This window comes from Fukomys damarensis, unplaced genomic scaffold (assembly GCF_012274545.1).
Source record: "Fukomys damarensis isolate Sample0158 unplaced genomic scaffold, DMR_v1.0_HiC HiC_scaffold_19, whole genome shotgun sequence".
NCBI classification, from domain to species: domain Eukaryota; kingdom Metazoa; phylum Chordata; class Mammalia; order Rodentia; family Bathyergidae; genus Fukomys; species Fukomys damarensis.
In genome coordinates, this window is record NW_022900931.1 from 38,335,848 (window position 1) to 38,352,789 (window position 16,942).

The 16,942-nt window shown below is 39.4% G+C and overlaps 2 long non-coding RNA genes across 6 annotated transcripts in view; one reads left to right on the forward strand and one right to left on the reverse strand.

The window, feature by feature from the left end:
• Nucleotides 1-7: 7 nt before the first annotated feature.
• LOC104849233 overlaps nucleotides 8-16,942 on the forward strand; it is a 28,886-nt gene continuing 11,951 nt past the window's right edge. For 2 of the 5 annotated variants that reach the window (XR_776701.1, XR_004517959.1), the window contains exons 1-3: nucleotides 8-324; nucleotides 2,376-2,517; nucleotides 6,927-7,033. This is a non-coding gene — a long non-coding RNA (uncharacterized LOC104849233). The remainder of the gene's footprint in view (nucleotides 325-2,375; nucleotides 2,518-6,926; nucleotides 7,034-16,942) is intronic. The other 3 variants (XR_004517961.1, XR_004517962.1, XR_004517960.1) reach the window with 3 other exon arrangements.
• Nucleotides 9,520-16,942, reverse strand: part of LOC104849234 — a 48,184-nt gene continuing 40,761 nt past the window's right edge. The window contains exons 3-4 of the long non-coding RNA XR_004517963.1: nucleotides 10,136-10,253; nucleotides 9,520-9,591 (exon numbers count right to left, since the gene is read on the reverse strand). This is a non-coding gene — a long non-coding RNA (uncharacterized LOC104849234). The remainder of the gene's footprint in view (nucleotides 9,592-10,135; nucleotides 10,254-16,942) is intronic.

Sequence of the window (16,942 nt, forward strand, 5' to 3'; positions counted from 1 at the left end):
GATAGAGCCGGCTTCCAACTTTTGGTCGTTCTTCGGGGTGAGACGTAGTTCCCCAGAACCGCCGCCTCCCGGGACCAGGGTCAGGGTAGGGGATCCGGACTCGACCTGGCGCACTGAGGTGACGTACTGAGGTGGAGCGACCTCGTGTTACCGTCGTTCTTGCTTGAAGTCAAAGGAGTGGGGCCCTGACTGGGAAGGACTCTTCGGCGTGGAGATTTGCTGGGACCCCGACTGGGAACTCGTCCCAACCCTGGAGTAAGCCTTGGAGGCTTCGGGGATTTTAATGTCGTAGCTGCCGAGAGTTTTGAGTTCCGGGGGAGAAGGGTAAGATGAAGGAGACTATTCTTTGCCCTTTTGCTTTTTGGGGGGGGGCGGGTACAGGGGATCGAACTCACAACCTTGCGCTTGCGCGACGGGCCCAGTGCCACTCAGTTAAATTCCCGGCCCTCCTCTTTTCTCTCTAATATCTTGGGTCTTGTATCTGCACCGTGGCTGCCCTAGGGCTGGGCGACTGTCCTCCCGTCCCTTTCCAGCACGTGGCTCCCTGTGCTGGAAAGAGTGTAAAGTGACCAGAACAACCTCCGCATCCTCTTTCCCAGTAGTGATGGGATCATGAGAGGAGGCGGGTGTGTGCAAAGTCTAAGTGGCCCAGGCCGGACTCGACCTTTCCAACCTCCTGCCTCAGTCTCCCAAGAGTGGTGCGATAACAGGCGTGCACCACCATCCTATTTCTTTCTCTTAAGGCCTGAAACTATAACGTTAATATAAATGTTACACTTTGAGGGCCGCACTGGGGATTGGGACCTAGGGGCGCTCTACCAATGAGCTACATTCCCAGCCCCTTTAAGTCAAGATCTTACTGAATTGCCCATGAGGCTTTGAATTTGTGATCTTCCCTCCTGAGAAGCTGGAATTAGAAGTATATGCCACCACTCCCGGCTTGAATTTCATAAATTTTAATTATCTACTATTCCTGAGTAGGTATGCCACAAAGGTTAACGACTGGGTGCCTACTCTTACACAGTGTCCCACAAAGTGGAAAATTAGAAGAGACAATCTGGGAATCTCTCAATTTTCAGCTACTTTACTCACACACTGTAGCCCAGAAAATCTGAACACATTCCCTGACTTACAATTTTGCCCCCCAGATCAAGCTTTGTTGGATAGCAAAAATGTTAGTACAGCCTTAATTACTGTCTTGTCGCTCTCTACTCAACCTCTCCTGGGCTGCAGTTCTTCCTTTTACGGTTTTTCATCAGGTGAGTATCTTCACATTACAGCCATGTTTTTGCCTAGGACATTGCCACATCCAGATGACATCACTTCAACTCAAAACTTTAAGCTTTTAAAAATATGGACTAATAAATGTATAAACATTACCCACAAAGGAGGGACAGCACAGGTTTTTTAAAAAGACTATAAATGGAGGATTAAATATTTAATATTTATGAAACCTCTGGCAAGATGTCCACACATTGCTAGTGCTAGATAAATATCAATTCTTTTAGTATCTGGATGTCTCAAAATATAAAAAAGGGGGCTGGGAATTGGGCTCAGTACATAGGCACTGGGTTCAATCCTCAGTACCAAAAAAATATAAAGAGAACAAACAGAAAGGTACATAGAGAACAGCACAGCTGTGTGCATACTTTGGCTCAGACCGTTTGCTGGGTACTTTTACCAAACAAAGTGACTGTAGAGGTAAGGAAGGCATGTCTGGGATCATCCTTGCCAGTGGATAATACAGCCACTGGTCTGCAGTGATTATTCCCCCTCCCTCTGCTAACTACATTCGTTCTTTGACATTCAGCCATAATGTTAGGAACACACCTGTTTTGATTTACTCAAAAGTGTGACTTTGGTTACAGGCAAGAGGAAAGATAAGCACTAAGGCCTCCCCATAGTTATTTACCTGGGTGCCAACCCTCCCACTGGAAGCCCGCCCCACTCATGCTCGTGCCCATACACACACATACATACTTCAGACTCCAGGCAAAAATGCTCTTGGCCTGATATATTGTCACTTTAAGAAAAATCACAGAACACTAGAGAGGCAATGTGATCTGAAATGAAAGGTGTTCTTTTTGAACCACCTGCCAGATGCCATGCATTAGACTGGTTTTTGGCTTGAGATTTTTGTTACTGCTTTTTTTTTCTACTTTTTTGTACCTCTAAGCCTATTCTCTTATCCCACAGACACTAATGCTGATAAGTAAATCTACACATGGTCAAAATAAGAATTTGAACCTGGTTTTGATACCAAAGTCCAAGAGAACTCAATTCAGCTGTATCCACTCTTACCTTCTGTTTACACCTATCTACAACATTTATGAGTCAAAGAGACCAATGTTACTTTTCTTTTTTCTGTTCTAAAGGAAGCTAGGAGCTCACTGCTTAGGAACAGATCTAGACTCTGAGTGGAGAGATGAAGGAGTAAAAGAAGCCTTATTTCTGTGAGATTCATCACTGTCAGGGTGAGAAGATGCAACAACATCGCTTCTCAACCTTCTGGCTAAGGTCAGTTGTAGAAGACAGGCAACAAGATTCAGCAGCATTAAGTGGAAGTAACACGTGCGTTGGATCACAGCATCTCAACATTGTGTCACTTGGGAATCAGTGCAGCTACAGTCCCTCAATAGGGGATGGGTCTAGTCAGAATGGGGTAGGATCCAGCACTGCCACAGGCCCTGTCCTCAAGACAGGGGAAAAAAATCATTTTAGATCTATTTACATGGGCCACCCATTCTGTTTTTTGAGCAGGAAAAAAAAATCTGTATATTTTCCTTCATCTTTCTCCATAATCACAATTGCAGAATTTGATCATTGTAAACAAGTAAATATATGGAAGTTGGTGAACTAGCAAAGTCAGGTTTTTTTGGAGGGGGTAGTAGTAATTTCTATAACAATTTTCTGTGGAATCATCTTTAAGCTACAGGAAATATTAGTATTAGCTTTAATTATTTATGAGGTCTACTTATAAAAGCTAATCAAGGGGCCGGGGATTTAGCTCAGCGGTTTGGTGGCCTGCCTTGCAAGCGCAAGGACCCAAATTCGATCCCCAGTACCAAAAAAAAAAAAGCTGATCAAGGATAATACACTGCCTATTAATCAAATCAGGTAGAGCATAGTTGCAGCCTTATATCAGCTACACTCATCAGCATGCACTATGAATTATTTGCACAATTCCAGAATCACTCTCCCCTCAGAACACAGGAAACTGCCAGGTGAGGCAAGGACTGGTGCCTTTGATCAAAGGAGGACCTGCTCAGGGCACAGCTTTCCTTTTCCTCTCACCTCATAGCCAGTTCCCTATATCAGTTACTCATGTTTCTAAAGCAGTTGGGAAATACCAAGACCTTCCATCTATTGTGCAACTGATGCTCTTCTCTCACCCTCTTGCTTTCCAATGACCTTTTCACTGTGTCACTGCATAAGGCCTCCTTTTGGTACTTGATGGGAAGCTGGTCAGAATACAACCAGCTATAGAGGAGGTATTTACTTTGATAGCCACTTCACCTTGACCAGTGAAGGCAATTCATTTATTGATAAAACATGCCTTGAGAGTATACTCAACCAGTTATCTTGGGAACACAATCAAGGGTAAGGTGTATTTCTCGCCCTTGGGAAACTCATAGGCCAGTAAGGTAGTCACAAGAACAAGATAGAACATGTCCAGTGATGAGGATGCTTGCAACCAACTAGTGATAGAATCCGAAAAGAAGTATCAGCCTATTGCCTATGCATAACTATCTCCTATGTTCCTTATGGATATTACTAAGATTCCACTGTGAGTAATTCATTCCTATGAAGTAACAAAATGTCCAGAGATTACCTGTCAGAATAAAAATTCCCACAAGAAAATACACTAAGGATAGGTAGATTTAAATAATAGCACCAAGTCTTTTAGACCAGGAACACTGTGTTGAAAAGGATTCTGAGGTCATGTTCCAGCTCAGAAGAGGATGCTGCCATGAGGGAAAAAGATGGGGAAGACAGCACTTGTTCTGTTCATGAGCAAAATCTTTGTTTAGGGTATGCATAACGAAGCACGGGAAAGCCATAGTTTATGGATGGTCAGGAAAAGGCCCACTTGGAAAGTGGGTATCTACTTCAACACTGAGCATTCACCATCTGTCCCCAGAGTAGTTTTAAGTTTCTCTCTTCCCAAATTCTACCTTCTTCACTATTCCATGCTCACCAAAACTGGAAGTGGTGTTCCTATGTGTGCGCCTAAGATCCACAGTGTACTTTTAATACAGTCTGGCATCTAGCAGGAAGGATCAGGCATAGACCCAAGGGGGAGAGGCTTCTATGTGTCCATCCACTTTGCCCTCTCCCATCATCCGTAGTTATGAAGCCCTCTGTTTTGTGAGGAAAAGCATTTGGACTCAGCTCAAAGAGCACAGCTGACTAAGTCTAGCCAATGAATTGTGAGTGAAAGCCTCCAGGAAAGCCTTCTGAAGAAGCTTCATCTTTTCTCCTTCTTGGTATGTGAAGGACAGGATGGCTGGAATTTTCTTATGTACCTTGGCATACCAGATCTTGAAAATTGAACCCATGGACAAGATATTACTTGACAAATAGACTATTGTATAAACCATTGTTGCCTTGAATTCCCAAGTTATATGTAGCTAAACCTTATCTTGGTCTGGCCAGAGTTCCATATATTTTACTTAGCTTTATGTATTCATGTTGACACCTTTCACTGATTGGCCCCCAGATAATAGGGACACCAACCAAGAGCTGTAGGGCAGTCATAACTGGCTCCCCGTAGTAGTACAGGCAGCTAAGTTAGATAGAAATTAACATACAGTCAGAAAGGGACTTGGGTCTAAAGAAAGTCAGCAGAAAAAATAACAGAATTGTTGCTGGAGGCACATCTGAAGACCAGGCTTCACGATAAAGATGTAGTGATCAGACCTAGAGGCTTCCCCTAGGGGATAAGCAGTAACTTGGAATTATAATTGGTATCACCTGTCCCAGTCAATTCCAGATAGACATCAGTCATCCAGGTGGGTGACCAGACCATCTAGACCCATCCTTTTTCAAAAATGCCTTTGTTCTTTCCATGTACCCTCGCTACCAGACCTGCTTCTCTATTGGATCGACATTAAGTGGCCATACTTGTGATTTATTGATGGACTATAGTTTGACCCACATTGTACTCACCTCATGATTTTGTAAGCACCTCATGATTTTGCTCCTTAAATCTTAGAAAAGTGGCCTTAGTGGCAGCCCACTTTCAAATCCCTTCCTTTCTCAGGAGCTATCTCAATAAATCTTTCCTGCTCTGAATCTCTTGTTCTTCAGAATTCATTCTTCTATTTTAGGTGACACAAACTTGACATATCTGATACCTAGCAGATTGGGAGTTAACATTTTTCCCCTATATCAGTAGAAGCCAGGATTCAGTGAAGTGAGGCAGTTGGCAAACACTCTAGAGCTAAGGTAGGATTTTGGTGGCAGAAGGAAGTTATCTGTCCAAAAGGCATATTAATTCCCCTTAAGGAAAAAAAATTACTACGTAACTGTAAGCTTCTAAAACAAACACTTTTCTGATTGCTTTTGATACCCATCGCAGTGCTTGGTATCTAGGAGGTACCAGGGACTGTTAATCTGAGTAAGAGACTGGGAAGCCACCTGAAAGTGCTACTTTTTTAAATTCCTACAGTTTTCTGGTAGTTTTCTTTCCATTTTTTTCTTTCTCCGCAAGGGGAGGGGAAAAACCGAATTAGAGGCAAGGCAGTGGGTTCACTAGTACTGAATGTAGAAAGCTACAGTTTCAATTGTTAATTTCCTTTCACTATAGATCGAAATTTTTGGAAAGTATAGTGGACCCTTGACTTACAAACTTGATTGGTTCCTGAGAGCAGATTTTTGGTTGTAAGTCAGTACAGCTGAGATCTGGATGTTTACCTGGATATGCACTATAGATAACGAGGCAGCTCAATCTTCCATTAATCTAATTAACCCATTGTGTGCCAGGCTTAACTTAAGGGTCCACTGTAGTTTCCTCATTGTATTGTTGGCTCTTGAGATTCATAGATTCCTTTTAGCAACAAATAGTATGTATTGCCTTTTTAGTTTGCTTTCTTTAATGAACCAGGAAAATAACCTAGCTGAAATGGAGTTGTATTCATCAGAGCTTAGTCCTGACTTTTATTGGAAGAAAAATACTAAAAGTATGATTTCTTAAGTCATCTACCTAAAAGGGGAAAACCTGTGCTATTCTTTTTAACCTGCAAATAGCCAAATCCTGCAAAAGAAAAACGTGCATGCTGTTTGTGTCTGTTTCACTTTTCTGTCAGTTGCTCTCAAGTAGGGTCAGTCTACTTGGGTCTAGACATTTTTTTTTTTTTTTTATCACCACCCCAAGGAGGGAATGCTACCATCATGTAGGAGTAGAGGCCAGGGATGCTGATAAACCACCTGTAATGCACAGGGCAGCCCTCACAAGGAACCGTGCAGCCCAAAATGACAATTGTGCCAAAACTGAGAAACACTCTCCTAAATTGGCTAGTTACTTTCTGAAATATGTCATTTATACTTTACTTCAGAGCGTACATGCCCTAATATTTAACACAGTACCTGAAAGAAAGTGATAGAAACTGCATTCTATAAAGAATTTATCTATGTTAGCTTCTCACTGAGAACTATCTAAAAAGAAAAAATAGGGCTGGGGATTTAGCTCAATGGTTCCGCCCCCTGCCTCACAAGCCCAAGGTCCTGAGTTCAATCTCCGGTACAAAAAAAGAAAATAACAAAGATTGTTAACTTCAAAACACTTCTTTAACTGTACCAACACTTTTTAAACAATCATTCTGGCTCCAATTTTTTTCACATCACTAAAAATATATATGTTAGTATGGAAATCTGCCTAGTTTTGATATGCAGGACTATAACAAATTTTTCCTTCTTAAATTAAGAGAGAATATATCCTTTATGAGTTTAGAAGGCAAGGAACCTTTCAGAACACTGTTGAGATGATGTACACGCGTACACAACACCACTGGACTTCTATTTAGAGCCAAAGGTAATGACATTTTCTTCATATTAGCTCTCGTTCAGTATTTTGTTAATGTTTCCCCCTTTTAATGGGGTAGCAGAGATTTTCTTTGATTTTTTTTTTACACTTCTACCATAATGAGCTCATAGCTATGTATAAAAATTTAGTGGCCTCCATTTTTTTTTTCTGTAGTATCAAATGTTTTACCATGCCGTTTGAGGATTTTTAAGAACTATTTATAATGACTGCAAGCCATATCATTTAGTCATAATCAGTTTAACCATTCTCCACTGAATGGATTTTCATTTGTTTCTTTTTCAGTATAAGAAAAAAAATGTTTCTCTAATAAGCACTTTTATATGCTGATCTTTGCATCTGCTTATTTTCATAAAATTATTAGAATTGAAATATCTAGGTTATTTTGACCAGAAAGGAACAATTTAAAGTTTCTTGATAAATATTAATATATATTTTAGAATGTGTATACCAACTACCACATATAATTGTTTCTTTACTGATATTCCAACATAAAAAACTTCTGGCCATATTAAGAGCCATAATTGGATGAGTTTCCATCACTCCTGACAGCACCCTTACATCCTGCTCACAGCACTCATGAGCACGCCTGTCTTCTTACCTGCATTTCTCCAAGTAAGTTCTGAAGGAAATTGACAGAAACCACATTCTATAGCAAAACATCCCCATTCTAAGATGTAACACCTACAAGGCATCAAGGCTGCATTTTGCAGATCAGTCTCCAGATAGAGTAATTGTCTCACTCTGTTTCCCAAAGTTGGACTGAGTAAACTTTTGCATACCTACCATAGGAAAGCAGCATACAAATGGAGGCCTATATTTTAAGCCTAATCTTGATAATTATTTAGCATATAGCCATTTTCCTTAGATCCTAATTGCTGTTAATATTCCTGTATTTTGTAGAGGGAAAAGGGAGAGACAAAAAAGTAATTTTAATCTAGCATGGTCAATGTAGCTAAAATACCTTGATTTAGTATAATTGTTTTATATGTTTTCTGGCTAGTTAATCTGTGTTTATAATTAACTCGGTAAAGAATTATAAAATAAATCAGATGCTGGCCAAAAAGAAAAAAATTTTTTTAATTAGGTTGGAGGGGAAGGAGAAGAAAAATAATTGAGATGTATTATATGCATGTACCAATACCCCACAATGAATATTATCATAATATACTGAAAACATACACTAATAAAAAAAATTTTAAATATACGTGTTTTGCTACTGCAACAGGTAAGTTGTCACCTCACCCGGCTTGGACAGCTCTTCTTGCTGTGGTACTGGGCAGGAAAAGGCTAGTCAAAGCAGGCATTCTCCCTAACTAGTGTGACTGGAGGATGCACAGCCCTCCTCTGTCTGGTGATCACAACCCCCAGCCTAACAGGGTGCCCAAAATTCCCACTTGACCATCTTCTTGAGGAACATAAAGCCTTGAAATCTCATCTTTGATAAGAAATACTTGGAGTAAACATGTCACTGTTCTCCAACAACATAGTACCAGCAAGTATACCTGGTTAACCAGCTGGGTCAACTCCCAAGGCACTAAAGTAGCATCTATAGAACGCAGGACAGCATTTATACACCTGACTCCTTTACTCAGTAAGCTCTGGAGCTAGAGAGAAAGGGGAACTGAGAATACAACATGGGACCATTGCTGGAAGGGAGGTTCAAGCGAGAGCCACCATAGAGGGTCTAGAGCACTCAGGAAAATGGCAACAAGGACCAGTAAAATCCATGGAGGGAAGAATCACACTTCCTTCCACTGCCTTAACCTCTTACCAAAATGTATAGTTCCTAGCTTTGCCTGCAAAGTTTCTGTGTATAGTGAGAGGAAGAGGACTCAGTTACCCATCTTCCAAACCCCAAAAGTATGCATGGTAGTAATGCAAATGGAATAGAAAAGGAAACTCCTCAGAAAGTAAAAATATTTCCATTCTTACTAACAGTTGTCTCCACTCAGAAACCAATATTATTGTTTTTAAAAAAACTTGAATATTATAGATGTTAGTTGGACAAAATATGCTAAATATTACCACTTAATTTGTAATAGTGGAAACTAAATGCAACAACCTAAATACCACAAATGATGACGAATCAAGTAAGTTATGTTTCATATAATGGAATTCGTCATATAAATAAGGATGCACATCTACATTTATTGTTTTAAAAAGCATGAAATATTGATTCAAAGCAGATTCCAAAGCTGAATGCATCATTTGCTCTGTTTATGAAAAGCTATATATATGTGAATATATATGCAAAGAGATGCTTTTAGGAATAGTTTACAAGTGGTTATCTACAAAATACATAAGTTATTTGATTTTATTTTCCTCTGTCCTTTTCTTCTACTTTAAATCCATTAACTTTTCCAAAAGCAACAAAATATCTTTTCCCTCCAAAAAAGAGTTGCCTACCTGAATCATTTTACTTCAAATGCTTTCATTCTGATAATCCAAACCATTGTAGTTTGCTAAAACACAGATGAATTGTAGAGTAAAGTCCATGCCCATGGTAGAATCTTAAGCGGGAGTGTACCTGATCCATGGCTCTAAGACTAGAAAACAAGTGGAAACAACAGTTCTGATGCAGAAAAAGTAGAAACTGAAGTGTTGGCACTTGATATAGAATCCTAAATAAACTGGTAACATTTCTTGCCTTTAAGCACTGAATATATTCTATATTTTATTTAACTTTGAAAATATATTAGGTATGGTGCTGTTTGGACTAAGGTGGCTTCTGTCCCTTTACTTAAATTCTGTCCTTTTGAAGGCGCTGCCACTTCACTCTTTTCGCATCCCCTTTGCCCCAAAGCTGTACTGTCAATAACTGAAAGTGAGCAAACTATGTGCAGTTTACCTGTGCCTTTTAATTATTAAAATGTTTTCAAAGGTAACATTTCCAAAATGTAAACTATAGTCTTCTCCATTGAAAACTATACTCCAAAGGTCTAAACTTGAAAGATAACTAAAATAATCTGATATACCAAGAGTGAAAAAGAATAACCTTAAACCTAGTAAAGTAGGCACAGTTCCTCTAAGAACAAGTACTTGGAGGACCCTGGTCCATGTCCTAAATGAGATGATTAGCGGTTACAGTACCTGCTTTGTAAAACCAACTTGGCCTTGTTAACTACTCATTTTGGAATCCAGATCTCCTGCTGCTGGGCTAATGCTTTCTCCTGTCCATCACCCACTCGAGAAAAGTACTGCTGCTGCACTGAAATTAAATGACATGATTAACACTAATCCGAATACCTGTACTTTTTCTGCAGAACTACTAAATGTGAACTTAGTTTGTATTGAAACACCTATAAACAAATTATTTTGAATAAAACTAATTCAACAAATCAATACAACAGAATTACACCAAAATATATATATATAACTCTACTGTGGTCTTAAGGAGCTGAAGACTTCCCCTGAAAGAGAATTTGTACGCCAGGAAGAATTAACTCTGAAAATAAGCAGCAAACCCAGTAATTTCTCTAAGAAACAAGAAAATGGAAGCAAAGTTGTATAGAGAGACTTAATGGGAAGCTTAGAACCAAAAACCTAAAAGCCCAGAAAGAGATTTTTTAAAATTATGTAATATGTTCTTTTCATGACTAAAGTTTTTTTTTATAAACTTACGAAGTGAGTCTGAAGACTAATAGAAATGTTGGTTTATTTAACAGTGGTCTTATAACACTTTGGGATGATTCTAATTCTCTGAATAGTACTTATGTGTGCACATTATATATAGTTAGCACGCTGAAGACCACAATGAGACTATCAATTAGTCCCATTCACATAATTAGTGAACGAGATTGATCTTATTTTATTTTTGCACTAGGGATTGAATCTTAGTTCCTACTCATGCTAAGTACGTGCTGTACCACTGAACTACACCCTCAGCCCAAGAGATTGAAAATTTAAGTATCAACGTACTATAAATATGTAAATAATTAGCTAGCTAAATAAGTAAATTGTCTACAAAAACTGGTTTAGAGATTCAAAGTCAAGGACATCCCAGTTCAATCAGGATGATCACCACAGAGGAGAGGACCAAATTTTGATTTTAACTAAAAATGTATAACATTATATTGGTAATGCTTTTTATTTCCTTTTCACTTTAAAAACCAACTTTGTTGTTTTTATTTTTGGTACCGGGGATCGAACTCTGGACCTTGCACCAAGGTAGGTGATAGCACTACTGAGCTAAATCCCCAGCCCTAAACAAGTCAACTTTATTGAGGCACAGTTTACCTTAAACAAAATGCACCCTTTTAATTACAATAATTTCTTAGTTCATGAATGCTTCTGTTTTCAGAAAATTTGGTTTGCTAACAGAAGCATTTGGCAAAATTTTGTTTAGTTTGCAAACTCCACATCAGGTGACAAACACAACTGTTGCCATCTTCCCTGCATGAACATGAACACAGCCATTTTTCCCAGAATTGTGGAACAAATTAAGTTCATGAACTGTTACCACTGTATATGTGTTGGTGAGTTTTTGAGAAATTGTTACATCTACATAACAATCACCTCTTCAGTCAGGATGTAGAACATCTCCTTCACCCACATGTGACCTTGTGCTCATCCAGTCATCCATCTCAGGGGAAAGTGTCTTGGTTGCTTTCTCATTGCTGGGACAAAATGCCTGACACCCACAAGTTAAAGAAGGAAAGATTTATTTTAGCTCACAGATTGTAGAGGTTTTAGTCCATTGTCACCTGGCTCCAAGGCAAGGAAGCATGACAGAGGAACATGGAAGAGAAACAGTTCATAGCATGGCAAGTAGGAGACAGTGAGGCAACAAGCTTCCCTTCCTCTTTTTATTCCATCCAAACTACAAACCAATGGGTTAGTGCTCCTCACAGCTGAGGTGGATCTTCATTAAATATATTTACCCACACCCAGAACTATACAAATCTGATCAGTGGACTAATCCAGTTATCACACCCATAAGTATCAGACATCCATGATCCAGTTACCTCCCAAAAGCCACACCTATGAGTACGAGGCCTTGGGGGCAGGGGGAGCATCCAGATATAAGCCATAACAGTCTCCCTACATGAGTCTTGCCCCAGGTAAGCAACAGCTATCTCTGAACAGTGCTCCTCTGTCCCTCGACTTGGTCTCTACCCATCATTATCATTCCCCACACTTTGCCGTAGGAGTCCACCTCTAGGACCTCACAGTATTTCTTCCTCCAAATCAGCCAGCCAGGACATGTGAAATAGAGCTTTCACTGAAACATGCTCCCCTCTGCCATGCTGGCAGACACCAACTGTCACAGAGCAGGTACAGCCTTCATCCAGTTGTGGTTCAGATTTCCAGATTTAAAGACAAATCAGTTTTTATTTTCCTGATCCTAATCCAAAACTGGCCTGATTCAAGGTTTAAATCCAACAGATTCCACAGGAAATCATTTAAATATGTATAATTCTCAATAATGCAGCAGACTAGAATAGAGGAGAAATAGATAGTTCAGCCTTTATCCTGAAAGGTAGGACATCTGAAGCAAGAGCATTTGGTTTTGTCCACTGCTGTGTTCCCAGCTCCTGGAACAGGACCTGGGCATAATGTGATCAGAAAGTGTTTGCTCAATAAATAGAGAGCTCCTCATAGTGTCTCAGTTCTTAACACCCAATGGTCTTTCTTTGATTAATGCTATATTCCATTTTATATGCTTATGCATTACATAAATAACAATATAAAACATCATTAAGGGACTTTAGAAACTTAGTTCTCATAACCTTAATGTACAAGTCTCTCAAATCACGTTAGAAAGATACAATTATATCGGCTTGTAAGTCCTTTTGATTCGTGAAATAAGGAACTATGACATGTACTTTTATAGAAAGTGCTTTTCATAACAGAAGAATGGAAGCAATAATAATGAGAAGCTTTACTGGGTAAAATCAAATTATTAACAAAATATGGTGCAGAACAAGTGGCTTAATCAAGATAAATCTATTTCCTCACAATTCTAGAAACTACAAGCCCGGTGTCAAGGTGTCAGCTGGGTTGATTTCTTCTGAGGGCCTCTCTTGCTTGAATGTGTTGATCGTCCTCTGCTATCTTCACATGGTCATGTTTCTCTGTATCCTAACCTGTTCTTATAAAGACTTCAAGCATATTGGATTAAGACCTTCCCACATTACCTTATTTTACTTTTATCATCCCTTTAAAAGTCCTGTTTCCTAACATGGTCATATTACGATTTATTGGGAGTGAGGACTTCACCATAGGAATTGAAGTGAGAGCATAGTTCAGTCTGTAACGAGTATGAATAGAGAAAAAAATAATATGTAAGAGATGCATTTGTGTTAAATCACTGTAGTACCTTGGCAAGCTAAACTTGTAATTTTATCAAATTTATTTGCTGCCAAATATGGAGAGCTAACATAGAGATATGAAGTTCCATTGAAACTTCTAGAGACTATTTCCTTAAAACTTAGGAGCTGCCTTATAATCTACTACAAAAGATTTAGGCAGTTGTCCCTGTCCATCTTCAGAAATGTGCCTGCACTTGAAATCATAAATTTTCTTTATTCATATAAGTTTCATATTTGTAAATATTGAGCCACATGCTTTTCTGGGGTTGGGGTACTGGGGATCAAACTCGGGACCTTGCCCTTGTGAGGCAGGTGGCAGCACCACTGAGCTAAATCCCCAGCCCCATGAGCCACATGCTTTGTAATCTAAAACATCTATAAATACCTCAGTCATTGAATTCATGCCTGTACGAATTTTATTAATACATTTTCATATTCAGTTGTGATTGTAATAACCTATCTGGGTACTTTGTGCTTGTATTCCTCATTACTGTAGGTGTTATCTTTCACCGTGCACTCAATTAAAATCCAAGTGGATTAAAGAACTAAATATTAAAACAGAAACACTAAACTTGCTGGAAGATAAGTTAGGCAGAACTTTTGAACACATTAGCATAGGAAAAGATTTTATGGACAAATCCTCAGTAGCACGGGAACTAGCAGAAAGAATCAATAACTAGGATCTCATCTTATTAAAAAGCTTCCGCACTGCAAAAGAAACCATAAACAGAACTAAGAGAAAACCTACAGTGTGGGAAAAAAATTTTACCAGCTGCTTCTCAAAGGACTATTATCTAGAATATATAAAGAACTCAAAACAATCAGCCCCCCCCAAATATAAAGACCCAATTCAAAAATGGGCATCTGAAATGAACAGACATTTCTCAAAGAAGTAAAAGCAGCAAGTAAATATATGAGAAAATGTTCCACATCACTGGTCATTTGAGAGATTCAGATGAAAACCACACTGAGATTCCACCTCACCCCACAAAGAATGTCTGCTATCAAGAAATCAAAAAATAACAAATGTTGGCGGGGTTGTGGGGAGAAAGGAACCCTTCTCCACTGTTGGTGGGAGTGCAGACTGGTGCAACCACTATGGAAATCAATATGGAGATACCTCAGAGAGCTGGGACTAGAGTTTCCATTTGACCCAGCCAACCCTCTGCTGGGTATCTTTCCAAAAGAATTATAAGAATCATATCACAGTGATATATGCGCACCTATGTTTATAACAGCACAGTTTGTAATAGCTAAAACATGGAAACAGCCCATTTACCCATCAGTTGGAAACGATAAAGAAGATGTGGTTTCTCTATAAAATGGAAGATTAGCCATAAAGAATGAGGAATTAGATTCAGTCATAGGAAAATGGATACATATTGAGGATATACTCCTAAGTGAAATAAGTCACACATCTGTAAATACCGAATAGTTTCTCTGGTGTGAGTAAACTGTAATAAGTACATAAATTGCTAATGAGATAACCGACATTGTGAAATGGGAAGAAAAGGGCTGAAAGTCTAGGGAAAGCGGGAAGGGTAGAGGAAAGGTAATAAGGGAAAAGAAAAAATAGGAGAAAATGAAAAAATGGAAAAGAAAGGTGTGTAAAGGGGGAGGGAGGAGGGGTAAAGGGAGAGCAGGGACAAGGGGAAAAAATGAGAACCAAGACCTGTCATGTAAAGGTACAAGATCCCAATGATGAATGTAACTGTACTGTATACCTAAAATGTACCAATAAACTCAATTAAAAAAAAAGTTTTACATCTATCCAAGAAAGCCTCAGATACAGAAAACTTCTGAGATGATATTCATGACCTAACTTAGTGTACATAAACAGCTTAAAATAATTCCAGCTCAAAAATATGTTTTAAAAATGTCTTGCCAAAGTTTGGTGTTAAGATTTTAGATTTAAAATGTTCCCTTAAAGGTCTTGGGTTTTGAGATGGGGTCTACTTGGAGGGGGAGGGTCACTTGTGTCACACACCTGGAAGGGAATATTCTTGTCCCTGCCTCCTTCCATTTCTCTTTGCTTACTGATTGCTATGAGGTGAACAGTTCTCCTCTGTCATTCCCTTCCATCCTGCCATTCTCGGAGTCAACCAATCGTGGACTGAATCCTTGAAAGTTGTGAGTCAAAATTAAGTTGCTAGTGTTGGTTATTGTGTCTCAATGATGGGAAAGCTGGGCCAGGGATTTAGCTCAGTGGTTCCGTCACCTGCCTAGCAAGTGCAAGGACCTGAGTTCAATCCCTGGTACCAAAAAAAAACAAAAAAACAAAAAAACAAAAATCAATGATGGGAAAGTTGACTCAGATTTTGGCTCAGGAGTGGGACTATTGCTATAGTTGTACCTGATCATGTGGTTTAGAACCTTTGGAACTGGTGTGTGGGAGGAGTTTGAAAAGATCTGAAAATGCTGGCTAGTGAAGTCCTAGAATGCAATAAGCAGAGCTTGTGAGGAGGAGATTCTGTTCTGAATTCAGAAGACCAGAATACTGTTAGGAATGCAGATATTAAAGGCCAGCTTCAAAAGGTTTCAGACGGGAATGAGAATTGTATTGGAAACTGGACTAGAAGCCATGCATGTTACATTCTGGCAAAGAACTTTCTCTATTTTGCCCATATCCTAAGACATCATGTAAGGCAGAATTTATAATCTGACAAAGAGATTTCAAAGTAGCTGTTCAGGCTGTGACATGGGTACTGCTGGCTGCTTCTAACCATCTCTACAGTGAGCATCAGGAGCAAATTTTGCAGTTTAGCCAGAAAGAAAGTGCATGGAAAGTTAGAGCCATGGAAAGCCAGAAAGTGTGGGTGCTAAAAAGATTAACTTTAAAAAGAAGCCTAGTACTTTACAACAAGACAATAGAAGACATGGCTTAAAAGCATCTCAGGAATTGTCCAGACTCCATTTTCCCCAGACTTAGGGATAAGAAATGTGTAAACAACTTGAAAGACTCTGCTTAGAGAAGGAATCCCCAGGGAGCCCAGCTCATTGGAGGCTACCTAGGAGAGTGTTTCCCAAAGTTCAACCATTTTGACACTCAGCAGCCACTGCAGCCATGGTCCACAGTCAAACTTTTCACAAACCCTGATATCATCCTGGAGATTTTTTAGGCATGCTAAATGCAAGAGTTGTTGGGTTATGGTTGCTTCCACCTAGATTTCAAAGGAAAGCCTGGGAGGCCAGACAGTTTGCTCCTGAGAGGACAGTACATGCAGCTGTAAAGTGAAGCAGTAGGAGCAGTGGATATCACAGAAAGTTGAAGATGCCACATATATGGAACATCTGCTGAGGAAAACTGCAGTTAGCAAATGGAGGCAGACCAACAGAAAGGCAATGTGGGCTGCAACGGGCAAGGCCACAGGGACAATTGTTCAAACATTTTGGAGCTCACATCCCACCATAACCTACCTCAAGTGCTTGTCACAGACCGGCAGTATTTAATGTTTGCCATGCTGAATTTTGGTCTTGCTTTGGTCCAATTTCTATCCATTCCCTTAGTCCTCCTTTTTGGAATGGAAATGTTCACTTTATGCCTTTGTGTGTTGCAAGTTTTTAACTTTCTTTTTTATTTTCACAA